Here is a 24,945-nt window from a genome sequence, read left to right on the forward strand (position 1 = left end):
AGCATTGTTTTGGGCAACTTCAAGCTTTTTCCACTGTTGGTGTGATAGATTTGTGAGTGCAGGTGCGGCATAATCGATCACTGATCTGACTGCCTGTACATAGTATGTGCGAAGGACTTGCAGATTTGCTCCTCCATAAAGGGAGGTTAGCGACCTGAGGATTGCCGTCCGGGCCGCAGTTCGCTCTCTCAAGTAAGTGACCTCAGCATTAAAATTCATGTGTGTGTCCAGGATGATTCCTAGATCAAATCATCTAGGTGTCGACCCATTCTATTGGTTGACCCTGTACTGTGAGTTGGATGTTGGGCCTCGGTATTTTTATGGGCATGGCCTTTGACTTTGAGGGGTTGAGTTTGACGCCAATCTGTTTTGCCTCTTTACTGATGCAGTCTAAGCATTTGGGTGCAAGGCACGCCGCATCCCTTCCTTTTATGATGATGACAAAGTCGTCCGCGTAGCAGCCTGCAGTGATGTGGGAGTTTCAACCTCATTATTCTTTCCATTAAACAGTTGAAGAGAAGAGGGCTGAGAATACCTCCTTGCGGTGTACCATTTTCATGTCTTTTGTACTCAGAGACTGTGCCATGAAGTTTTACTCTTGCTTCTCTGTTTATGAGACAGTTTTTGGTCCAGGAGAGCAGGTTGCCTCTGACCTCTTTGTCAATGAGGCAGCAGAGAATAGCTGGGGCGCTAGCCAGTTCAAAGGCTTTTTCGAGGTCCAGGAATATCAGCATTCCTGGTCTGTCATTCAAGTGGGCTAACAGAGTTGTAATACATTCCACTGTGCCAACCCCTCTTCTATAGGCATACATATCATGGTGCAGTTTAGGCATTTTCCACTCCAGTCTGTTGAGTGCCATTGTGTCAGCCGTCTTGGCTGCACAGCTTTGGAGAGAGATGGGCCTGGGATTAGCTGGATCTTTGGGTTTTGGGATCGGCACTATGTCTGCTCTATTCCAAGCAGAAGGTCTAGTTTGAGAAGTCCAGGCTAAATTAATTAACCTTAGGTATGCAGCGTCTCCCTCTGGGCCGAGGTTTCTAATAATTTTATAGGTTATTTTGTCGGCTCCAGGGGATGTATCCTTGGAGTTTTTCTTAGCCCGATTGAGCTCATCCAGTGTGAAGGGGGCATTAGTGTCAGAGACTTCTTCACATGCTGTAAGGATTCTGTGCCACCTTTCTTCCTCTAGTCCGGTCTGTACTGCTAATACATCTGATGGAAGTTGATTGCTGGCTGCTCTCTCTGCAAACCTGGTTGCCAGCACTTCGGCTTCCTGTTGAGGATCCTTGGGGTGTGGAGCTTTAGGTGTTTTATTCCCTTTGGCCTGGTGAATTTGCTGCCCCATCTCTCCGAGAGAGGTGTGTTCATTCAGGTGTGAACACCATTCCAGCCACTTTTGTTCTTTTATTTGTCTGGTCTCTTGATGTACATGTTCCTTGACCTCACAAAGTAAGATCCTGTTGCGGTCACTTGGCTGCTTTTTGTATAGCTTTCTTGGTCTATTGAGTCTATGGTTGAGTTCTTTGACACGTTCGCAATAGTACCAATGATCTTTATGGTGTCCGGTGGACTGTTTTTCAGTGGGATTGAGTGGTTGGCTGCACTTTGAATCGCTTTGACAAATTCTTGTTCTGCCTGATTAATGTCTTCGGGAAGATCATAGTTTCTTTGCCACTCTGAAATGAGGTTTTGAAATCGGTCCCAGTTTGCTAAAGCAAAGTTCCAGGCTTCAGATGGAGGCGGAGGTGGGGTGGGTAGGTCTAACTGAAGATCAATTTGGACCCCATAGTGGTCGCTTGTCAGTGTGGGCTCAACTGACCATGTTGCTGCATCTCTTAGGGAGGCTGAAACGAAGGTTAGGTCTAATCTGCCTCCTTGGATGTGGGTAGGTTCATTCTTGTTTAGGATTTGTATTTCTGGAAGCTGGTCCAGTAGATGTGTAATGTGTATGCCGGCTTCATTTGTTTTGTTCGAGCCCAGTGCCAATCGATGATGGGCATTAAAATATCCACAAATGATTGTGTTTGTTGTTGTCGCGTGTCCAAATAACACAGAGAGATCCATTTCGGCTTGTGGAGACCTGTACACATTGAACACTTCAAGTTTGTCGTGTCTTAGCTCAATGGTGACTCCCATTACCTCTGTCCCTGCTCCACAATTGGGTGGGCTGGTTATGGATTTGGAGATCAGGTCACATTTTACATAGATTGCACATTCCCTGGATTGCCCATTGATCCATGGAAGGAAGAAGCCTCGATAGCCTGAGATTTTAGGTTCTAATCCGGCTCGAAGCAAGTTCTCCTGTAGTATCAGGATGTCTATGCCCTTGGTTGCTGCTATGCATTGCAAGTGTTGCAATTTAGTGCTCAGTCCTTGCGCATTCCATTGCAGGATCTTTAAACCTCTAGGTTCTTGGAGTTTGCTGATAATTCCGTGGTATCCATGGAGTCTGATGGACACGCCATGGAAGTTGCAATTGGTGTATAGGTTCTTAGTGGACCTGAAATTGACTCATCAATGTCGCTTTCCGACGAGCTGGACTCTATCTGCTTTTTATGGGGGTGTCTCCAGCCCTGCTGTCTTGACGGTGTGGATATTACATCTTCGAATTTTTCGAGCTTGTGCTCAATTGTCTTCCGAGTGTGACGGTAACGCGTTGGTGTTCGGCTGTTCAAAGCTAGGGGTATGGCCTCGTCACATAGAATTAAAAAAAAATAGAAAATCTGGAACTTCGTCTATGGTAAGGTAAGGAGAAGACACACAAAACACAAGTAAATTTTAACAATGAAATTTTAATTACGTTAGATAAACAAAACATGAATAAAATGGACATACAAATTCGTATAATAAAATCAATCAATCAAAATAATAAGAATAATTAAATGACAAAATGAAAAGTTACGTTAAGACAAGTGAGCAATAACAAGCTGTGCAATATACAATAAAATGAGAGGTGCAGGAATATTTTTAAGCTATCACCTCTCTTAGTACACGTAAGCTAAAGCATCGTCTACCAGGAAGAAGTGTTAACCGTGAAAGCACTGAATATTCTGAGGACTGAGGTCGTGGCGGCCCCAGACGTCAAGTAGTATAGTGGGTGGAGTGCAGTTGCAGCCAGACTGGCGGCCAATCAGCGAGGAGCCGGCAACAAGACAGGTAGTTTGGCGGTTTGAGGTGAGGCAGGTGTTCCTGGCTGCATACGTTTTGCTCTCTGGCAAACCTTGCTGGTGTTGTTGTCGTTGTTGGACATTTCTTCCATAGTAGTTTTATATAGATGTATCGACGTATTTTTGGAGGGAAGAGCAGGCTCAGTCTCTTGAAGGAGATTATCGTCACACGAGTCTCTGTGGTTTGCCTGATTCCATGTGAAGACAGCAGACTTTCGATCAACTCAGTGACCAAAGTTTTGAGCATTGGCCAGAGAGCTTCCAGTTCAGTGGGAGCACTATTTAATGTTGTGCAGGTTAGGGGCCTAGTGGCTTTTAGACCCTTCTCGGTGGTAACTTTGGCACTGGAATTGCTACTCCTATTGGCCCCAATGTGCTTGCTGGATGAAATGGGAGGCCGACTGCTTTGAACATGATTCTTGTGTCCTCCATCTTTCTTTTTGTCCTGTACTGTCTTCTCACCCTTCACCATGGCCGATGGTGAAGGGCCGTGTGCCCCCTCTTCTTGAATGGGCAAACCCCACGCGGTTTTAGTGGGCATGGGAGCTGGTATTCGTTTTGGTGGGGGTTTCGGCTCCGCTGTAGGCGTGGTGGGGTTCGTTTGAAGCCTTTTGAGCCTTTCAGGGCATTTCAAGTTCCAGGCATGATGTGCCTTGGATTATGTTCAAGCGTGGGTTGGATATTTATATGAGTGGGATTAGGTGGATAGGACCTACTTCGCATGGGCCAATAGACCTTCTACTGTTACGTTTATTCTTATGTTCTTATGGAAAGGCGAAGAGTTAAGGGTAAAATGATAGTGGTGTACAAGTGGATGAACTTATATATCAAAGGAGATATTTATAGAGTATTAAAAGTATCAACACAAGACGAACACGAACATGTTGTTCGGGTATCAACACGAACTAGTATGTTTTTTCCATGACACAACATTGCATTCGATGTTGTTTTAGATTTAGCCACGTTTCCATATAGATTTAATGTGTCCATATAGCACGGGCTATTTTGAGCCCATAAATTGCATTCGAATAGGCGAGTGATTTTATATACCTAATATGTACATCCCTCACCTGTGGCATACACATGAAAAAAAAATATTTTTCATGCGAGGGAAATCTTTGAAACCTCTTTACCGATTGCTTTGAAATTTTGACACAACGCTGTATTGAAATAGGCGCGTGTTTTTATATACCTATTATATACATCCCTTAACTGTGACAGGAAAAAACATGTTTTTTTTTTTTTAAACGGTTCAATCTGTTGGACGATTCCATTTCAATGTTTCAGATTTATTGATAAATTGATCCTTCACATGCTATGGACAGATTCGGTTGTGTTTTGTACCCTGTATTATGTTTCAGATCCTCATTTTTGCCGTAGCTGGAATTTATCATTGTTAAACATCATGTTATTTTATTTATTTCGAAAACTTTGTTGATATCTGCTTGTAGTTTTTCAATGTCTTCTATAGAGGTAATTTTCATACTGATTTTCGTGTCATCTGCAACGTATGACACGAAGCTGTGACATGTATTTTTGTCTATATCTGATATGAGAATAAGGAAAAGCAGTGGTGCAAGGACTGTACTTGAGGTGCAGAGCTTTTAACTGCGCTTGGGCTCGATTTTATTTGGTTGACTGTTACTCGTTGTGTTCTGTTCAACAGGAAATTGAGTATCCAGCGTTCTACTTTACCAATTATTCCCATTGACCTCATTTTGTTTGCTATCACCCCATGATTTGCCGACATTTGTCGAATGCCTTTGCAAAATCTGTGTATACTACATCTGCATTTTGCTTTTCTTCCAGAGCTTCTGGGATTTTGCCATAGTGGTTGAGTTACTGTGACAGACAGTATCTTCCCGCTCTAAATCCATGGTGTCCTGGGTTGTGTAGTTCATTATTTTCCATAAAACTAGAAAGTTGATTCCTAATCACTCTTTCAAAAACTTTTATTATGCGAGATGTTAGTGCAACTGGTCTATAATTTTTTGCCAAGGCCTTACTACCCCCCCCTTGTGCTATATCGTTATATCTAAATCAGCCATATCTGCTGATTGATGCAGCAGATGGTATCTCCCCTGTATATAGGCTCTTTGTCCATATTATGCTGACCGCTCGCGCTTAAATTTTTTAAATGAATATTGAATTCCACGAGTCCGTCCCAGGAGCTGAGTGCATGGGCATATTGTCAATTTCTCTTTCAGTCTTCCGAGTTCGTGTTAATATCCGTTATATTATCTGCAGCTTGAATGTCATTCATAAAGAAGCTGTCTGGATCATCAACATTCATGTTGTTTATTGGTGTGCTAAACAGCCTCATACTGGCTTCTTAGAATTTCACTAATTTCTTTGTTGTCCTGTGTACGTCACAATTCCACACACAATGTTGACTAAGGCGTGTCTGGGATCACCCCGGCCCTTGAACCCTCATCACGGCCCTTGTCGATTTGTTCATTTGATATTGTTACGTTGCAACCGGGTTCTTTGCTGGTGGAACTAAAATTCTCGTATCCGGCCCCAAGTTAGTAGTGGCTTTCAAGGAGTGAGCTCGGTAATGCAAGTAAAACACAATGGTGGAGGTGCATTGAATACGACAGTTCATCAATTATCTCATATATAATCACTTCCCATCACCTCATATATAATCCTAAAGGAAGTATTACTACACTTAATATGTACACCAGTGTCTCTCTCATAGGACACTAAACTCTCCTCGAAGCTCAATCGATGCAGTCTTGTCAGCAACCGTGTTTCCTCGACCGTCCTGAGTTTCCAGTACCGTCCTCAACCAGTACTGGGAAACACCAACGAGTCAGGGTAGACTCGTTGGTCTACAGTCAAAACACAGTCTCACATGGTACTCTTCGTGCACGCCCACAATCACTCTTCAGCCTGGAGCTGGCAGAGAACATCAGCCTCACGCTGCTGGGCCTCTTCACGTACAACTACAAGGGTACCAAACCCCTGGCAGGAGCTTCTTGCAACTCGCTGGCACCTTACTGTCAGTCGTCTCTTCCGCTAGCCAGTCCCGGGTACACCGAATTCTGTCACTGCCACTTCACAGGCCGACAGTAGAACACTACACAGTTTTTCTCCGGCGGCGGCTCACTACTTCCGTAAAGCAGAATGGAGTAGAGAGCTATTGGCTGTGCTGGGAAGACTGACTGTCCTCGTACCACAGCAGCCCTACGTCGACTCTGTGGATACAGACACGTCATCAGTACATGGGACACTATGAAACGTCACTTACGTACTCTGACATAGACATACAACTTCTCCTCCTATAATAGATGGCACTGATTTTCTAGGCGCCACCTCACCAGAGGTCAGCACCAGCTACCTCTCGAGCTGACTAGGACAGGAATCTAGCGCCTCATGCTGGTATAATCCTGTCACCACTAGATGGCGTCGTCCAATTTGTGGGGGTTTCAGGAGCAGACTTTGTGGCATTGACGTCGCTGCTCCATGCTCCGACGATGGAATCGGGTTCGTAACAGATATATCACGCTATTGTGGTTACTGTGTGTACCATTCGTTTTCATCTTCAGAAACATGGATTAGTGAATGATTCACAACATGGCTTTATAAATGTTTAAAATTTTTTTCATTCAATTGTTCATTCATTCCGTTGTAATGAATCGATAGATATTTTTCCTAATATTCATTTGATATAATTCATTATATTGATATTGAAACAAAAGATTACGGTAATTTCGGTTACGATGGCTAGCTATGGGTTTATTTAAAACTAGCTGTACTCGGCTAGTACTAGCAGTCGGCTAGTTTATTTAAAACTAGCTGACTGAGGTTACCTACCTTGAGGTGCTTCCGGGGCTTAGCGTCCCCGCGGCCCGGTCGTCGACCAGGTGGACTGATCAACCAGACTGTTGGACGCGGCTGCTCGCAGCCTGACGTATGAGTCACAGCCTGGTTGATCAGGTATCCTTTGGAGGTACTTATCCAGTTCTCTCTAGAACACTGTGAGAGAATTGCCAGTTATGCCCCTTATGTGTAGTAGAAGCGTGTTGAACAGTCTCGGGCCTCTGATGTTGATAGAGTTCTCTCTGAGTACCTGTTGCACCTCCGCTTTTCAACAGGGGTATTCTGCACATCCTGCCATGTCTTCTGGTCTCATGTGATGTTATTTCTGTGTGCAGGTTTGGGACCAGCCCCTCTAATATTTTCCACGTGTAAATTATTATGTATCTCTCCCGCCTGCGCTCAAGGGAGTAAGGATTTAGACTCTTTAGTCGCCCACGAATTCCTGTGGCTCAGTCAGGTTAAATAGAAAAGAAAGAAAAGAGAAATCGCACGTTTCTAATGTTTAATTTCACAATGCATGTGGGTATATAATATTTGTTTTTGTTCCATTGTCTGTTGTGATATGGAGATTGTCTGGCCGCAAGAACAGCTCATTCATTCAGTCAATCGTGATTCCTACAATTGATTTGAATATTGAGACATACTTTTTCTGCCAATTATTCTTTTGACTTCACTAAATTTTAAAAGTTATGAGGCAATGAAATTCGTCCTGAGGTCATATCAACCAACACGATTCCATTCCCAATTTCCAGAAGTTTATGGGAGAATATCTCAGCTGATGGATCCTTTTGCAGCTGGACACGCATATTTGTAGGTAATTTTCACGTCTTTACGTGGCACCTTAACGTAGAGTATTTCAGGCAAGCATTTTTTACTTCCCCTGGTGTTGATCGAGGGATTACAGGTAATGTTTGCCTGAAATCTCCTGCAAGCAATGTTAATGCGTTCCCAAATGGTCTGATGTTTCCACGCAAATCTTGCAATGATCGAAAAAGAGCCTTAAGCGATTTTTTGTGGGCCATTGTGCATTCATCCCAACAATTGGTTTACATTTCTGCAATACTTTTCCCATGCTGGATGCTTTGGAAATGTTGCACGTGGGAGTTTCCATGAATTGCATGTTCCATGGCAGTTTCAAAGCCGTAGTAGCAGTTCTTCCACCTGGTAGCAACGTCGTAGCTATTCTATTGCCATTTTGGAATCGAAATGCTGTCAGAATCAGTCTAATTAGGAAGGTTTTACCAGTTCTTCTTGGCGCATCTGAGATGATTTATCAAACCCCGTTATAGACAGTTGGAATTATTTGATTGTAAATGCCTTTTCGCTCAAGCATTAGCTTAGGAATATTTGATTGCACATACGACAAGAGATCACCCGTGTTGTAATTTTGCTCACGACGCAATTCTACGTGGAACAAAGCAGCATCAGGTGATAGCATTTCCAATTGATTGGGAACTTTGTTCGCGATTTCTAAGTTCAAATCTTAAATCACTATCAACGCTCCATTGTAGATTTTTGCTGTGTAATTCATGTTCGTATTTGAATTTTTCTTGCGTATTTGACGGATAATATCTTCAGCCATGTGCGATTTATATTTCTCCCATAGCTCTGTTGGGGATGATGGAGAGCAGGTGGTCATTATGATTGCAAACAATACACGAATTTGATTTGTATGTTAATGCATACATCCCAGTGTCGGTCGTTATCCAATAAATTCAGAGCTTGATATGCACTACGGGAAGTGGCATGTGTTATGCCGTTTACAAATCTCAATGGCTGGAACTACGTTGGACCTGGCACATTTACCAACACCTGCGAAGAAAGAAGTATTAATCTTGATTGGGATGCACAGTGTACAGTCTGCCTATCGTAGTTTATTTGAATATGCCAAGTTGTCCGTCGACTTGCTCTCCTCGTTTGTGTCATTCAAATGATTTTCTACTGGCATTCCATTTGTAATGCGTAGGCACTTCCGAATTCAGCAGTTTCGCAAACGCATCATTTGTACATAACGTGAAGAAAGCAGTTAACGTTGTAGCCAGTGGATTCATAGCTGTGTGTGTTGCACATTTGCAACTGTGAAATAAACTTGTAATTTTCTTGTTTTCAAAACAAAAACACAAAATACTAACAAATATTTCAATTAAAACGCAGATCAATCATCACAGCTCAATTTCATCACCAATTGCACTGAAAATTGAGAAGAACTTAAAAAAACGAAATGAAAAACAATGAAAAAAGAAACAGATAAACTATATCTACAGATAAACTATATGAAATGAACGGTATGGTAAACAACACAGCTCAATTCCAACGCAATGTCACACAAAATAATTAAATCAAAATGAAAAAACATAAAAATCTATGAAAATTCAATTTATTAATGCAATCGGAAACATTGAAATGGAATCGTAACATATTTTGTATAGCGCGTGTTGCTCTTGCGTGCAACAGATGGCGCTGTTTTTCAAAAAGAGCATGTTTTTACAGGTCACAGGTGTGGCATCTAAACAGTAGGTATATAAAAACATGCATGTATTCGAATGGAATGTTGTGTCAAAATTTCAAAGCAATCGGTGAAGAACATATGGAGATTACAGCATGTGTTGCTCCTACATATTACAGATAGCGTTGTTTAAAAAAAAAACATGTTTTTTTCCTGTCACAGATGAGGCATGTATATAGTAGGTATATAAAAACACTAGCCTGTTTAAATGCAACGTTGTGTCAAAATTTCAAAGCAATCGGTAAAAAGGTTACGAAGATTTCTCTTACATGAAAAACACAGTTTTTAAGAAAAAAAACATTTTTTTTTCCAGCCACAGAGGTTACATCTATATAATATGTATATAAAAATCCGCTCGGAGGCGAATGGAACTTTCGGAGATTAGCGATTTTGAACAAACGAACATTTCCATTTTTATTTATATAGATGAGGATCAGTTATTAAAAAAAAAACTTCCATATCAGTATGTTAGATATGATAAGAACAAAATTAAAGCTATTAATTTAATGTTCTTGTATCTTCAGGACTTGAGAGAGAGAGAGACCACCAATCATGTCCCTGTTCATTTACTCAGAAGCAGAGGAAAGTGAAGAAGAGCAAGAAGAAAATGAAGAAAATGAAAGGAAAAAATTGAAAAAACTAAAAACAGTTATAGATGACTCTTCTGAAGAGGATGATGACGATGGTAAGTGATGCAAAAGTTCTCAATGCTGTTGTTGTTGTTGTTGTTATAGATTCAGCTACTCGGAACAAGTTATAAGTAGCACGGGCTATGGTGAGCCCGTAACTTTCCTAGCACAGAAGCGGGGCAAGTAGCACGGGCTATGGTGAGCCCGTAGTGGACTTTCCTGGCACAGGAGCGGTGCTGAATGTGAATGTGAAAGTTCTCATTGATTCCAAGACTTTGTATATATACTATGAATTTGTTTCATCCATACCTGATGAGGTTCTAGAATTTCTACTCCTCAAACCCGGCGCGAGGCCATGATTGAATTTTGAGAGCTTGGTCCAACGGTCTGTTGCTTGGAGCGTACCACATATCCACCATAGTCCAACAATTCTTGAAGAAAACTATCTAGTTTTATCTTTAAAAAATATCCGTCAATATTATGGCTGTGAGGTTGTTGAACAACCGTGGACCTCTCATGTTTATTCAGTGGTTTCGGGTTATTCATATGGCCCCCCTGTTCTTCATTGGTTGTATTCTGCATTTTCTTCCATGTCAATTACTCCAGTTTGTCATTTACTGTGTAGATTTGGGACCTGGGCCTCCAGTATTTTCCACGTGTATATCATTTGATATCTCTCCTTTCTCTTTCTATCGAGTACATTTGGAGAGCATTAAGATCACTTTGTCAATGAATTATTAGGACGTATCCCAATAATTTAGGTGCTTTATCTCGTTTATTTATGCCGTATATGTTCTTTGAAATCCCTCTATTTCAGCAATCTGCTTTCAGCAATCTTAAATAATTTGATATAAATGTATGATATAAATGTATTGTTAATGTTCTGATATATTTGTCATTTTTAACGAGACGTAGTTAAGAACAAAGGCAACTGCAGAAGGCCTATTGGCTCATACGAGGCAGCTCCTATCTATAACCACCCAAGCCCACTTATACATGTTCATGAAACAATCGAGGGACCGCACCTCCACCACATTACGCGGTAATTGGTTCCACAAATCAACAACCCTGTTACCGAACCAGTATTTACCCAAGTCTTTTCTAAATCTAAATTTATCTAATATATACCCAATGTTTTGTGTTCTGTCTTGTGTTGCTACTTTTAATGCCCTATTATTATCTACTTTGTTGTGTCCATTCATCCACTTGTAAACCTCTATCATGTCACCCCCTAACTCTTCGCCTTTCCAGTGAATGCAATTTAAGCTTTGTTAATCTTTCTTCATATGAAAAATTTCTAATTTGGGGAATTAACTTAGTCATCCTACGCTGGACACGTTCAAGTGAATTTATATCCATTCTGTAATACGGCGACCAAAACTAAACAGCATAATCTAAGTGGGGCCTAACCGGAGAGAGATATTGCTGAAGAACCACACCAGGTGTCTTGTTATTAAAGATTCGATTAATAAATCCCACTGTCCTATTTGCCTTATTACGAACATTCATGCATTTATACTTTTGTTTTAAATTCTTACTAATCATAACTCCCAGATCTCTTTCGCAATCCATCTTCGCAATATCAACACCATCAAGCTCGTATCTTGTAACTCTACCATCATTACCTAGACTCAGAACTTTACATTTATCAGCATTAAACTGCATCTGACAATCCTTTGACTATTTCAAAACCCTATTTAGATCAACTTGAAGTGATAGTGAGTCTTCTTCCGTATTAATTTCCCTACCTACCCTACCGATTTCTGTATCATCGGAAAATTTGCAGATGTTGCTACTCAAACCTTAATCTAAATCATTTATATATATTATAAACATCAGAGGTCCCAGGACAGAGCCTTGAGGCACTCCACTAACAACATTATCCCACTCTGACTTAACCCACATTTATACTAACTCTGTTTCCTTTGGTATAGCCATGCCCTAATCCAACTTAATATAGGACCCCCAATACCATGAGCCTCTATCTTTTTAATCAGTCTTTCATGTGGCACTGTATCATAAGCTTTGCTAAAGTCAAGATACGCAACATCACTGTCCTTACCACTATCAACTGCCTCAACTAAGCTAGAATAAAAAGATAACAAATTTGTTAAGCATGAACGGCCATTTATAAAAACATTTGCCACTCAATTATTAATTTATGTTTTTTTCAAGATGAAGACGAATTTTATTTGCAATTATCGATTCGAGTAACTTTCCCACAATAGACGTTAGGCAAATTGGCCGATAGTTTGACGCAAGTGATCTATCTCCTTTCTTAAAAACTGGTATCACATTAGCAACTTTCCAAAACTCTGGCACTCTGCCTGACTCTATTGATTTATTAAATATGGTAGACAGTGGGTCGCGAAGTTCCTCTTTGCATTCTTTAAGCACCCTGGCAAACACTTCATCCGGCCCTGGGGATTTGTTTGGTTTGAGTTTTACTATTTGTTTAATTACAACCTCCCTGGTAACTGCTAAACTAGTCAACCAGTCCTCGTCCCCACCCACATAGACTTGTTCGGCTGAAGGCATATCGTCAAGTTCCTCTTTAGTAAATACAGATATAAAATATTTATTAAAAATACTACGTTTTATACCTTAGTTGTTATTAAGTGTTGAAAATGAAACTAGGTGACTTGACATCAATCACAGTACTGTTAGTGGGCTCAGAAGCTTCCCATTGCTTAGTTATTATACCATATGGCCTTGCTTCTGTGCTTCCAAGTTTTTATACCATTATGCCTTGCTTCTGTGCTTCCAAGTTATTATACCATAAAGCCTTGCTTCTGTGCTTCCAAGTTATTATATCATAAAGCCTTGCTTCTGTGCTTCCAAGTTATTATATCCTAAAGCCTTGCTTCTGTGCTTCCAAGTTATTATACCATAAAGCATTTTGAAATATGCCAGACCTTCAAAACTTCAAGAAATGAAGGAAGTTGTCAGTTGTCAGAAATGTCAGTTGCTTAATTTAAAAACTGCAAAGGTGGTCGTTCTGGAGCCTGTTGAATTTTTGAACTATCTCATCAATATTTTAACTTGCTTAGCTAAATGAACTGTGGGGTTAATTCCTTAAGCCCATTATGTGTCTCTGTAATCTATATTATGGGCTGCATAATAAATGAACTAAACTAAGTAAAACTAATAAGAACAATACAATAAGACTAAAGAACTTTCATCGCATTCATCTCTGGTTATTTATTGATAGATGAAGAGAAAATTCGTGAAGAAAATAAAGACTTCATTAACGACGACGATGAAGAGGATGATGAAGGAGGTTCGGAGTCAGACAATGAAAAGTATGGCAAACGAAAACGGCGGAAGGACGATGAAGATAAAACAAACTACCTCGATGATGATGATATTGATCTTATTGAGGAGAACACTGGTATGAAACTTGACAGAAAGGTTAGTTTTCTCCAGTAATTATTGTAATATATATTTTGTTTATATTTATACAAGTTTCTTTACAGGATAGAAAAAGATAATTTGCATTTTTGTGTTTTAAAGAATGAAAAGAACTTGAATTTCACACCGTTTAGATGAATTAGAAACAAAATTGGGAAACCATTATTGCTTCTGCTGGCATATATATAAGTAGAGAAATATAATTTAAGATTAATTTCTGATATATATCTAATATATTTAATATATTTATATTTCAATTATATAAAAGTGTATTTATATAATACACAGTATACAGTATTTTTCAGAGTGAATGTTTTAAAAATAAGTTTTGGACACTTATACAATTTTTATGGTAAAATTTTAGTCAAAATTTTGATTAAATTTTCCTAGAAATATATGCTGATTCCAATTATAGCAAAAACCAATTCTGCTGTCTTGTAAATTCAAGATCTTACTAGATTTAAATAAATTTAAAAAAAATGTTCATTTAAAAAAGGGTTGACCAATATATAAAAAAAAGTTGTACTTTTAAACGTTTGACTGCTTCATAATATTGGCTGCCTCACTGACTTGGAGGTTGTGCTACAATGATAACCTAAGTAAGTCTCATCATCTAAGGTATAACCAAACCCTTGAATCATTTGAATTGTTTCGTGAGCGTGTAACATACTAAATCTCTAAATAAGATACTAAATTTACTAACATACTAAATAAGAACTATAATACTAGCATAGTACTATAGATTGTCTTCATGACAATTTTTTGTTTATGAATTAATGTATATATGTCTTGAATTTTTGTTTCACAGAGAAAGTATAAGCGTTTGAAGAGGATTGTGGATGAAGAATCTGACGAAGAAGAGGAAGATGTGCAGGGTCAGATTCGAAGAGAGATCTTCGACGGTTCAGACGTAAGTAAATCTCTGGAGTTTATGTTGTATTCAGTGCCACTTTATATGCATAAGCAGTGTTTATAAATTGTTTGTTTTCTGACGATGTTTATTAAGAGGTACCCTGTGTACTCACCTTACCCTAGTTGTGTTGGAGGGGATTAAGCTCCCGCCCCTCAACTATTAATCCCAGTGCTTCTCGAGCACTGCTTCCTAAGATCCTCGAGCTCTATCATAACTGCATTTAAAACTGTGGACTTAGCCTCCACCACATTATTTTCATTTACTAACAACTCTGACACTGTAAGAGTTTTTTCTAATGTTTCTGTGGCTTGTTTGGATACGCAGCTTCCCCCTGTATCCTCTTATGCGTATTCATCACATGTTAAATAATCCACCTGGTCTACCCTGTCGGTTCTCCTGAGAATTTTGTATGTGATGATCATGTCTCCCTTAGCTCTTCCATGTCGTTTGTAGTGTGTGATGTTTATTATGAGACACTGTGTGTGATGCTATCTCTCGGTCATTCTTCTTTGTTCTGCTCTAGTGGGTTAGAAATTTTGAATACAGTAAAATAGTTCGAGTGTGCCTTTTAGTCTATCCCTCTTACCTGCATAATTGACACTTTAATGAGAGATATTTCGTTATTGCTTAAATATTATTAGTTGTTTGATTCTGTTTCCTTCGTCTGTCATTCATAACTTTAATATCTGGTACCACAGGATGAGGAGGAGGATGGGGCCTCCGCTCTCCAACCCTCTACAGCACCCTGAAATGTATGCATCAGAGGAGGAAGAGTCTGATGAAGAGAATTTCATTGTTGATGACAAGACACCCAATGTCAAACAGGAGAGGATGGCTATGCTTGAACCTGGTGGAATGGAGGTTGCCCGTGAAATATTCGGCGGTGATTATCATGTTGAGGACTTTGAACAACATGAAGGTATGTGTTTTGTCAAATTTAAATGTAAATTAAATTATAATGTGGCAGACTAGGTATGTCACACTATTCTCACTTCTCAGATGTACAATCTGAGAAGTTTTCCTTCTTCCTGTTCTCACTCCAGGATTGGAGAGACATCTTTTATTTTGACATTATATTTTGTGTATTTTATTATTGCAGTTTGCTCTCTCTCTCTCTCTCTCTCTCTCTCTCTCTCTCTCTCTCTCTCTCTCTCTCTCTCTCTCTCTCTCTCTCTCTCTCTCTCTCTCTCTCCTCTCTCTCTCTCTCTCTCTCTCTCTCTCTCTCCTCTCTCTCTCTCTCTCTCTCTCTCTCTCCTCTCTCTCTCTCTCTCTCTCTCTCTCTCTCTCTCTCTCTCTCTCTCTCTCTCCCTCTCTCTCTCTCTCTCTCTCTCTGTCCCTCTCTCTCTCTCTCTCTCTCTCTCTCTCTCCTCTCTCTCTCTCTCTCTCTCTCTCTCTCTCTCTCTCTCTCTCTCTCTCTCTCTCTCTCTCTCTCTCTCTCTCTCTCTCTCTCTCTCTCTCTCTCTCTCTCTCTCTCTCTCTCTCTCTCTCTCTCTCTCTCTCTCTCTCCCTCTCTCCCTCTCTCCCTCTCTCCCTCTCTCTCTCTCTCTCTCTCTCTCTCTCTCTCTCTCTCTCTCTCTCTCTCTCTCTCTCTCTCTCTCTCTCTCTCTCTCTCTCTCTCCCTCTCTCCCTCTCTCCCTCTCTCTCTCTCTCTCTCTCTCTCTCTCTCTCTCTCTCTCTCTCTCTCTCTCTCTCTCTCTCTCTCTCTCTCTCTCTCTCTCTCTCTCTCTCTCTCTCTCTCTCTCTCTCTCTCCCTCTCTCCCTCTCTCCCTCTCTCCCTCTCTCTCTCTCTCTCTCTCTCTGTCCCTCTCTCTCTCTCTCTCTCTCTCTCCCTCTCTCTCTCTCTCTCTCTCTCTCTCTCTCTCTCTCTCTCTCTCTCTCTCTCTCTCTCTCTCTCTCTCTCTCTCTCTCTCTCTCTCTCTCTCTCTCTCTCTCTCTCTCTCTCTCTCTCTCTCTCGTTGTTGATAAAACAATTTGAAAAAACTTTTATGTGGACAATCAAACCTACATTTCAACCATCAGCGTCGTTGTGCCTTGCATATTCACTCAATGGGAGATTTTGCTGCCCAACAAAAATATTCATAATATTGACTAGAAGTTTAAAAAGTTTTCTTTAATTTAATAACAAATTCGATACTTGCATGCAGGATCTTAAATATTTACCCTCTAATTTCTTATGTTGTAATATTCATGTTTTTTGTATTAAAAAAAGAATGAGAGGAGCGTGAAAATGATGATGATGACCATGAGAACGATGAAAAAGGCGATGAGGGACGAGAGCATCCCCGAGGTCGCAAGGATCGCGGGAATCAAGTCAAGAAGACTATCTTTGAGGTATGTTATGAGGAGCAACTGCAAGCCACAAGATTTTACACTCATTGTGTAATTATCATTAAGGAAGGCATTTATATTTTCACAACGGCCAGAGAGAGGCTGTTGTTTGTGTAGAATATGTTAATAAAGACAATGTGGGAAGTTATGAGTAAAAGATATGAATTAAGAGTGAAGGAAGAGTGCGTCGATGTGGGTCAGTTCATTGTACATAAAATTAGAGCGAAGATTATTTTGGCTAATTTGAGGGCAAGAAGGTCAAGATATTACATACTACATGTGAGTGTGATGGAGCAAGAATTTCGTGGTGGGGAAAAAAGATGCAGTTTATTGAGGGCCAAAATGTTTAAATCTTGTTTACGTTAAGTTACAAGACGCAGTACACTCACTGTAAAAGGTGAGTGTACTTGCTCACCTTTTGAAAGGCTTGAAGCGAAAGACTTGCTTGATGTGAAAGATATGGTGACCTGTAAATCATTCTCATCTTAAAAAACAAAACAGTCCTATATTCTACTTGTTTGGTATAATGAGAATACTCACCTCCTGCAAGAAGATTTTCGGGCAGGGAGGCAGCAAATATTATTTAACCTGTCTCAGTAGTAATTTGGGGACCTGGATATAAATTAGTTTTAGATCATGCACTAGGGAAAAGTGCTGCTGAATATCATAGGAGGTTGTCGTACCTGGCTTGAGGCATTTAATCTCAACCCGACCTACATCATGAAAGTAGGAGACAAAATGTTGGTGGTGGTGATAAAGATCAAGTTAATGAGTGTGTGGCAACATTAATTACGCATACAAATATAAATGCTTTCAGGTATTTGAACCTAGTGAATTAGAGCGAGGCCATTTGACTGACCAAGATCATCAAATCCGGAAGCTGGATATTCCCGAGAGATTCCAGCTGAGGCGGATACCTGTGACTCGCACCCGTGGAGATGGTGACGATCGCTCAGCAGATAAAGAGCTGACTCAAGAAGCCAAGTGGATTTATCACCATGCATTCTTCAGGCCATTTATATCCAATCAGGTAGTTAATTTGCTTTTGTTGAAAAGTATAAATAATAAGAATATACATGTATTTCTTCTCAATTTGATGCGCAGGGCTAAAGTTCCTTCAAATTCCAATACATAATGCAATAGTGGCATCTGTTCTACAGATATGACACTAACTGTTAAGTTTATTACCTCCCAGCAGCACTTTTAACCAAGTCTGAGCCTGTGTATGGCTACTGCAATGTCTCTGGATATCTTTTTGGTACCCAGTGGCTGTCCGTACCGCATCGCAGTGGGTCTTCCTTCCGGTACTTTGGCTCTATGTAAAAGTCGCTCTGTGGCAACTTTTGATAGTTGGGAGTATTTCTTCTTGATTTGATCCTTAAGAACACAAATGCGAACAAGCCTGAATGGTCCCCAGGACAATATGCAACTGAAAACTCACACCCCAGAAGTGACTCGAACCCATACTCCCAGGAGCAACGCAACTGGTATGTGCAAGACGCATTAATCCACTTGACCATCACGACCGGACATAATGAGGTGATAGCCTAAGCTATTTGAACCACCCCACCGCCGGCACTCGGATAGTAATCTTGGGCATAGCATTTTACCAAATCACCTCATTCTTTGGGGCACACGTGAGGAACACAAATGCGAACAAGCCTGAATGGTCCCCAGGACAATATGCAACTGAAAACTCACACCCCATTTGAACCACCCACACCGGCGGTAGGGTGGTTCAAATAGCTTAGGCTATCACCTCATTATGTCCGGTCGTGATGGTCAAGTGGATTAAGGCGTCTTGTACATACCAGTTGCGTTGCTCCTGGGAGTATGGGTTCGAGTCACTTCTGGGGTGTGAGTTTTCATTGCATATTGTCCTGGGGACCATTCAGGCTTGTTCGCATTTGTGTTCCTCACGTGTGCCCCAAAGAATGAGGTGATTTGGTAAAATGTTATGCCCAAGATTACTATCCGAGTGCCGGCAGTGGGGTGGTTCAAATAGCTTAGGCTATCACCTCATTATGTCCGGTCGTGATGGTCAAGTGGATTAAGGCGTCTTGTACATACCAGTTGCGTTGCTCCTGGGAGTATGGGTTCGAGTCACTTCTGGGGTGTGAGTTTTCAGTTGCATATTGTCCTAGGGACCATTCAGGCTTGTTCGCATTTGTGTTCCTCACGTGTGCCCCAAAGAATGAGGTGATTTGATAAAATGCAATGCCCAAGATTACTATCCGAGTGCCGGCGGTGGGGTGGTTCAAATAGCTTAGGCTATCACCTAATTATGTCTGGTCGTGATGGTCAAGTGGATTAAGGCGTCTTGTACATACCAGTTGCGTTGCTCCTGGGAGTATGGGTTCGAGTCACTTCTGGGGTGTGAGTTTTCAGTTGCATATTGTCCTGGGGACCATTCAGGCTTGTTCGCATTTGTGTTCCTCACGTGTGCCCCAAAGAATGAGGTGATTTGATAAAATGCTATGCCCAAGATTACTATCCGAGTGCCGGCGGTGGGGTGGTTCAAATAGCTTAGGCTATCACCTCATTATGTCTGGTCGTGATGGTCAAGTGGATTAAGGCGTCTTGTACATACCAGTTGCGTTGCTCCTGGGAGTATGGGTTCGAGTCACTTCTGAGGTGTGAGTTTTCAGTTGCATATTGTCCTGGGGACCATTCAGGCTTGTTCGCATTTGTGTTCCTCACGTGTGCCCCAAAGAATGAGGTGATTTGGTAAAATGCTATGCCCAAGATTACTATCCGAGTGCTGGCGGTGGGGTGGTTCAAATAGCTTAGGCTATCACCTCATTATGTCCGGTCGTGATGGTCAAGTGGATTAAGGCGTCTTGTACATACCAGTTGTGTTGCTCCTGGGAGTATGGGTTCGAGTCACTTCTGGGGTGTGAGTTTTCAGTTGCATATTGTCCTGGGGACCATTCAGGCTTGTTCGCATTTGTGTTCCTCACTTGTGCCCCAAAGAATGAGGTGATTTGGTAAAATGCTATGCCCAAGATTACTATCCGAGTGCCGGCGGTGGGGTGGTTCAAATAGCTTAGGCTATCACCTCATTATGTCCGGTCGTGATGGTCAAGTGGATTAAGGCGTCTTGTACATACCAGTTGCGTTGCTCCTGGGAGTATGGGTTCGAGTCACTTCTGGGGTGTGAGTTTTCAGTTGCATATTGTCCTGGGGACCATTCAGGCTTGTTCACATTTGTGTTCCTCACGTGTGCCCCAAAGAATGAGGTGATTTGGTAAAATGCTATGCCCAAGATTACTATCCGAGTGCCGGCGGTGGGGTGGTTCAAATAGCTTAGGCTATCACCTCATTATGTCCGGTTGTGATGGTCAAGTGGATTAAGGCGTCTTGTACATACCAGTTGTGTTGCTCCTGGGAGTATGGGTTCGAGTCACTTCTGGGGTGTGAGTTTTCAGTTGCATATTGTCCTGGGGACCATTCAGGCTTGTTCGCATTTGTGTTCCTCACGTGTGCCCCAAAGAATGAGGTGATTTGGTAAAATGCTATGCCCAAGATTACTATCCGAGTGCCGGCGGTGGGGTGGTTCAAATAGCTTAGGCTATCACTTCATTATGTCTGGTCGTGATGGTCAAGTGGATTAAGGCGTCTTGTACATACCAGTTGCGTGCTCCTGGGAGTATGGGTTCGAGTCACTTCTGGGGTGTGAGTTTTCAGTTATATATATACATATATATTATATATAATCCATCTGCTTTAATCCATCACTAAAAAAGGACTCTCAATTCACTTATTTAACCGCATCATCCTATTGAAAGTGTAAGATAAATCAAGGATATAATTAAGACAAATGGATAGAATTTTAGCATTCTTTTGCGCTATGAATGTGCAAATGGCTAGAGATGAAGGGGTTTTGCCTAAATTTTGCACCTTTTGTTCAACGTTTTCCATATATTTGAATTAAAGAATGTGGGTAATAAAAAGAGGACAGAACTCCTGAAAATGTCCTTAAATCTCAGCAATATGGTAAAATAAATATTTTGTAGATATTATAATAGTTATTACTTCATTACACTAAAAGTATTTTTTATTAAGTATTCCTCATGAAATATGATGAAAACTTTGTATTTTCAGAATATGCAGCACCCCAGAGCGAGTCCTTGAAGTAGCTGTTAGGATGGTTGGTTGGCAGCTAGCTTGTGAACCCTTAATAAGACGCACAGTTAGAGAAGTATACCTTAAACGTGCCAGAATCAGTAGCAGGCCCACTCCTCAGGCTGTGAACATCATTGATGAACATCATTCACTTTATGAACTTGAATATTTAGAGGACAAACCAGTCATAGATCTACAGGGTGACCAGTTCCTTCATCTCAAATGTGGTGTTGAAGACAAACTGTTGACCGTTAGCTTTTCCGATACCATTGAAGGAAGTACAACTAAGACTTACCTGGATGAAATGAAGCAGTTGTACTGCCGAGATGAGTTTTCCCAGGTTGTCCAAGACTGGAATGATCTGAGAGGCCGGGCAATTGAATTTGCCTACAAACGGATTATTGAAGATCTTAAAAGGGAATTGTCTCAACGTTTGCTCCAGGAATCGAATGATCACGTGACGGAAAAGTGTTGCAGTAAACTCAGATAAAAACTGGATAAAAATTGCACCCTATAACCCCGGAGATTTTTCTGGTGACGACGAAAACTGGGATACTGAAAAAGGCTTCAGAGTATTTTCTATTGCATTTGTTCCAGACCTTTCCCAGGCAGCATTTGGTTGTTGCATTGACATTGACGGTGATTGTTGTGAATATATTCGTCTCCCACATTTACTCAAACGGCGCAATGCTTACAATGAAAGAGACGCTTTGGCTAAAAAAAGTGATATTAAGCGCATGCAGGATTTTATTACTCGCTGTAAACCACATGTTATTTCCATATGTGGACAGGCTCGAGAAGCTCTCATGGTTAAGGAAGACCTGATTCAAATTCTCAAAGATCTAGAAAAACAAGAAAGGTTTCCTAAAATAAATACAGAAATCATTGACAATGACCTAGCTCACATATATGCAATGTCCAAGAAAGGAGAAGCAGATTTCCTTGATTACCCTCCACTATTACGGCAGGCTATATCAGTTGGTCGACGTGTTCAGGATCCATTGATTGAATTCTCGCAGCTATGTAATGCTGATGAAGAATTACTTAACATTAAGTTCCACAGTCTACAGGACCAATTAAACTCTAAGGAACTACTCGATGCTCTGTACACTGAATTCGTCAACTGCACAAATGAAGCTGGGGTCAACCTAAATCGTGCCGTAGCACATCCATATACACAGAACTTGGTCCAGTTTGTTTGTGGTTTAGGACCACGAAAGGCCAACCTTCTTATTAGGAATATGAAGCAGAATAATCATCGTCTAGAAAACAGGAACCAGTTAGTTGTGAACTTCCACATGGGTCCAAAGATATTCATTAACTGTGCAGGATTTATTAAAATAGACACCAATGCTTTGGGTGACAGTGATAATTATATAGACGTTCTAGATTCTACCAGAATTCATCCAGAAGCTTATGACTGGGCTCGAAAAATGGCTTTTGATGCACTAGATTATGAAGATGAAAATGGAGAACCTGCAGAAGCCTTGAAGGAAATCTTAGAAACTCCAGAGAAACTTAGTGAGCTTGATCTTAAAGCTTTTGCTAATGAACTACAGAACCAGGGCTTTGGCAAGAAGAACACAACTTTGTATGACATTAAACGTGAGCTGAAACATAGATACAGAGATTTTAGGTCAACCTACAGGTCTCCGACGCCAGAAGAAGTTTTCAGTATCTTGACTAAGGAGTCGCCGGAGACTTTTTATGTGGGTAAGCTTGTTCAGGCTACCGTCACAAATTTTATTCATCGCAAACTCCGTCGAGATCAAGTGGATAATGCCTATCCTGTCAGAACTGAAGGTACAGGTCTTTGGCAGTGTCCCTTCTGTCTAAAAAAATTATTTTCCTGAACTAAGTGAAGTGTGGAATCACTTTGATGCCGGTGATTGCCCAGGTCAAGTCATAGGAATTAAAGTTCGATTAGATAACGGAATATCAGGTTTCATCAGTATAAAAAACTTGTCGGATAAAACGGTGATAAATCCAGCAGAAAGAGTGAGACGAGATTGTTTAGTTCTTTGTCGTATCATGAAAATTTATCCTGATAAATTTTCAGTTGATCTCACGTCACGATCATCAGACCTTCAGGACCGAAATAACAAGTGGAAGGCTCCAAAAGACACTTATAATGACCATGAGGCTGAAGAAAAAGATTTAAATTTGGACAGGAAAATGATGGACCAAAAAGCAAGTCGGTATCAAAAGCGAGTGATTGTTCATCCCTCCTTCAGAAACATTGACTATAATGAAGCTGAAAAGGTTATGCAGCAGTTGGAGCAAGGAGAGGTGATCATACGACCATCAAGTAAAGGCATTAATCATCTCACTGCTACCTGGAAAGTTACAACAGGAATCTGTCAGCATATCGATGTGCTGGAACAAGCTAAGCAATATGACTTTTCTCTTGGTCAGAAACTATGGATTGGAAATGAAGAATTTGATGATTTGGATGAAATTATTACCAGACACATTTTACCTATGGCCAGTAACGTAAGACAAATACTTGAACACAAATATTACAAGGAGTCTATCATGGGCAATAAGGAGAAAGCAGCAGAGTTACTGAAAGAGGAGAAAAGGAAAAATCCGAAGTCGATCCCGTATATCTTTTCGCCTAGGAAGGATTTGCCAGGAAAGTTTCTCATGTCATATTTACCAAGAGCGAAAGTGATCCATGAATTTGTAACTGTCAATCCTGAAGGTTTCAAGTTTAGGCAGAAAATGCAATTCCTAAATCTTGCCGGACTACTTAATTGGTTTAAGCAGAATTTCCATAGAACATTATCAGGTGCAACACCAAGAATGATGTCCACAGGCACGTCATACATGGGCAACTCAACACATATCTTATGGGTGTTGATGCCTTCACAATTCACAAAGTGGCTCAGAACCTAAATCCACAAATGCTGCATAACCTCTCCCAGGCAGCCACTAATACACCTTGTAGTGTCAACACTTCTGTAGGATTCTCTCATGGTTTCTCAAAATACGCTAATACTCCTTACACACCTTCAGATCAGACACCATTCATGACACCGTATGCCACCCCGGGGCCATCCACCATACCTCGCTATAATGGATCACAGACACTTGTGCCATCAAACCCAACTCCCTCACATCAATATGAGGCAGCATATTCTCAGCATATGATGACCAAAGTAACTGGACACTTACCTCAGCCATCTCGCTGTGGATCCCCAGTTAGCAGCCAAGCAAAAAAAAGGATTGCAAAATGGCAGCAGATGCTTTGGTGGAAGTTAACGGTGCGACTAATGGACATAATAGACGAAGGATGACGCCACAATGCAATGCTGGAAACCAGTCAACACCTCGCAATACTAATCAATATAATGTCCGTACACCTCGCCATACTCCTCAATATGATGACCACACATCTCGCAATACTCCACGATATAATAACCAAACACCTCGCCTTTTCCATGGTTAAGTTCATCATCATCCATTCATGCGCTAACATGAGCACTGGTGGAGACCAAACACTACCCTATGATGATGAATGCCATATATGTCTTTGGTATTGATGACAAAGTTATCTCACTACCTTCAAATTATATGTTTGTATATATAATTTGTACAGTTAAAGAATAAGGAACTATATTTAATCATTACAATAAGTACTGTAATTAAAAAAATTGTTCACGTAACTATGGTATTTTTACCAGGGCAGTCTTCAGTAAAAAGATGTAGTTTTCTGTACCTACATTCATCATATTTTATAGCATGTGAACGCTGTAATTTTGTATAAATTTTTTTTTTTATAAAGAAATGCAACGTGTCTCATACGAGATGTTGCATAACTATTCCAAATTTGATTTGTTCCTTTAACTTCATGTTTCCAACTATGATTGACTACCATTGTGATCTGTGAAATGTTTGCTGTGATCTGAGAAACACTTATTAGTCAGAAATAATACACTTTATTTCTTTAGAGAAATACACATCAATTTGTTTATTTTTATCCTGTATTTGTTTGAACGAAATAACGCTGAGCGCACCCGACACCAATTCTTTTAGAA

At 40.7% G+C, this 24,945-nt stretch overlaps 1 pseudogene; it reads left to right on the top strand.

The window, feature by feature from the left end:
* Nucleotides 1-10,051: 10,051 nt before the first annotated feature.
* Nucleotides 10,052-24,356, top strand: LOC138352111 (transcription elongation factor SPT6-like; annotated as a pseudogene).
* The last annotated feature ends 589 nt before the right edge of the window (nt 24,357-24,945 follow it).

Source organism: Procambarus clarkii, chromosome 52, assembly GCF_040958095.1.
Source record: "Procambarus clarkii isolate CNS0578487 chromosome 52, FALCON_Pclarkii_2.0, whole genome shotgun sequence".
Classification (NCBI taxonomy): Eukaryota; Metazoa; Arthropoda; class Malacostraca; order Decapoda; family Cambaridae; genus Procambarus; species Procambarus clarkii.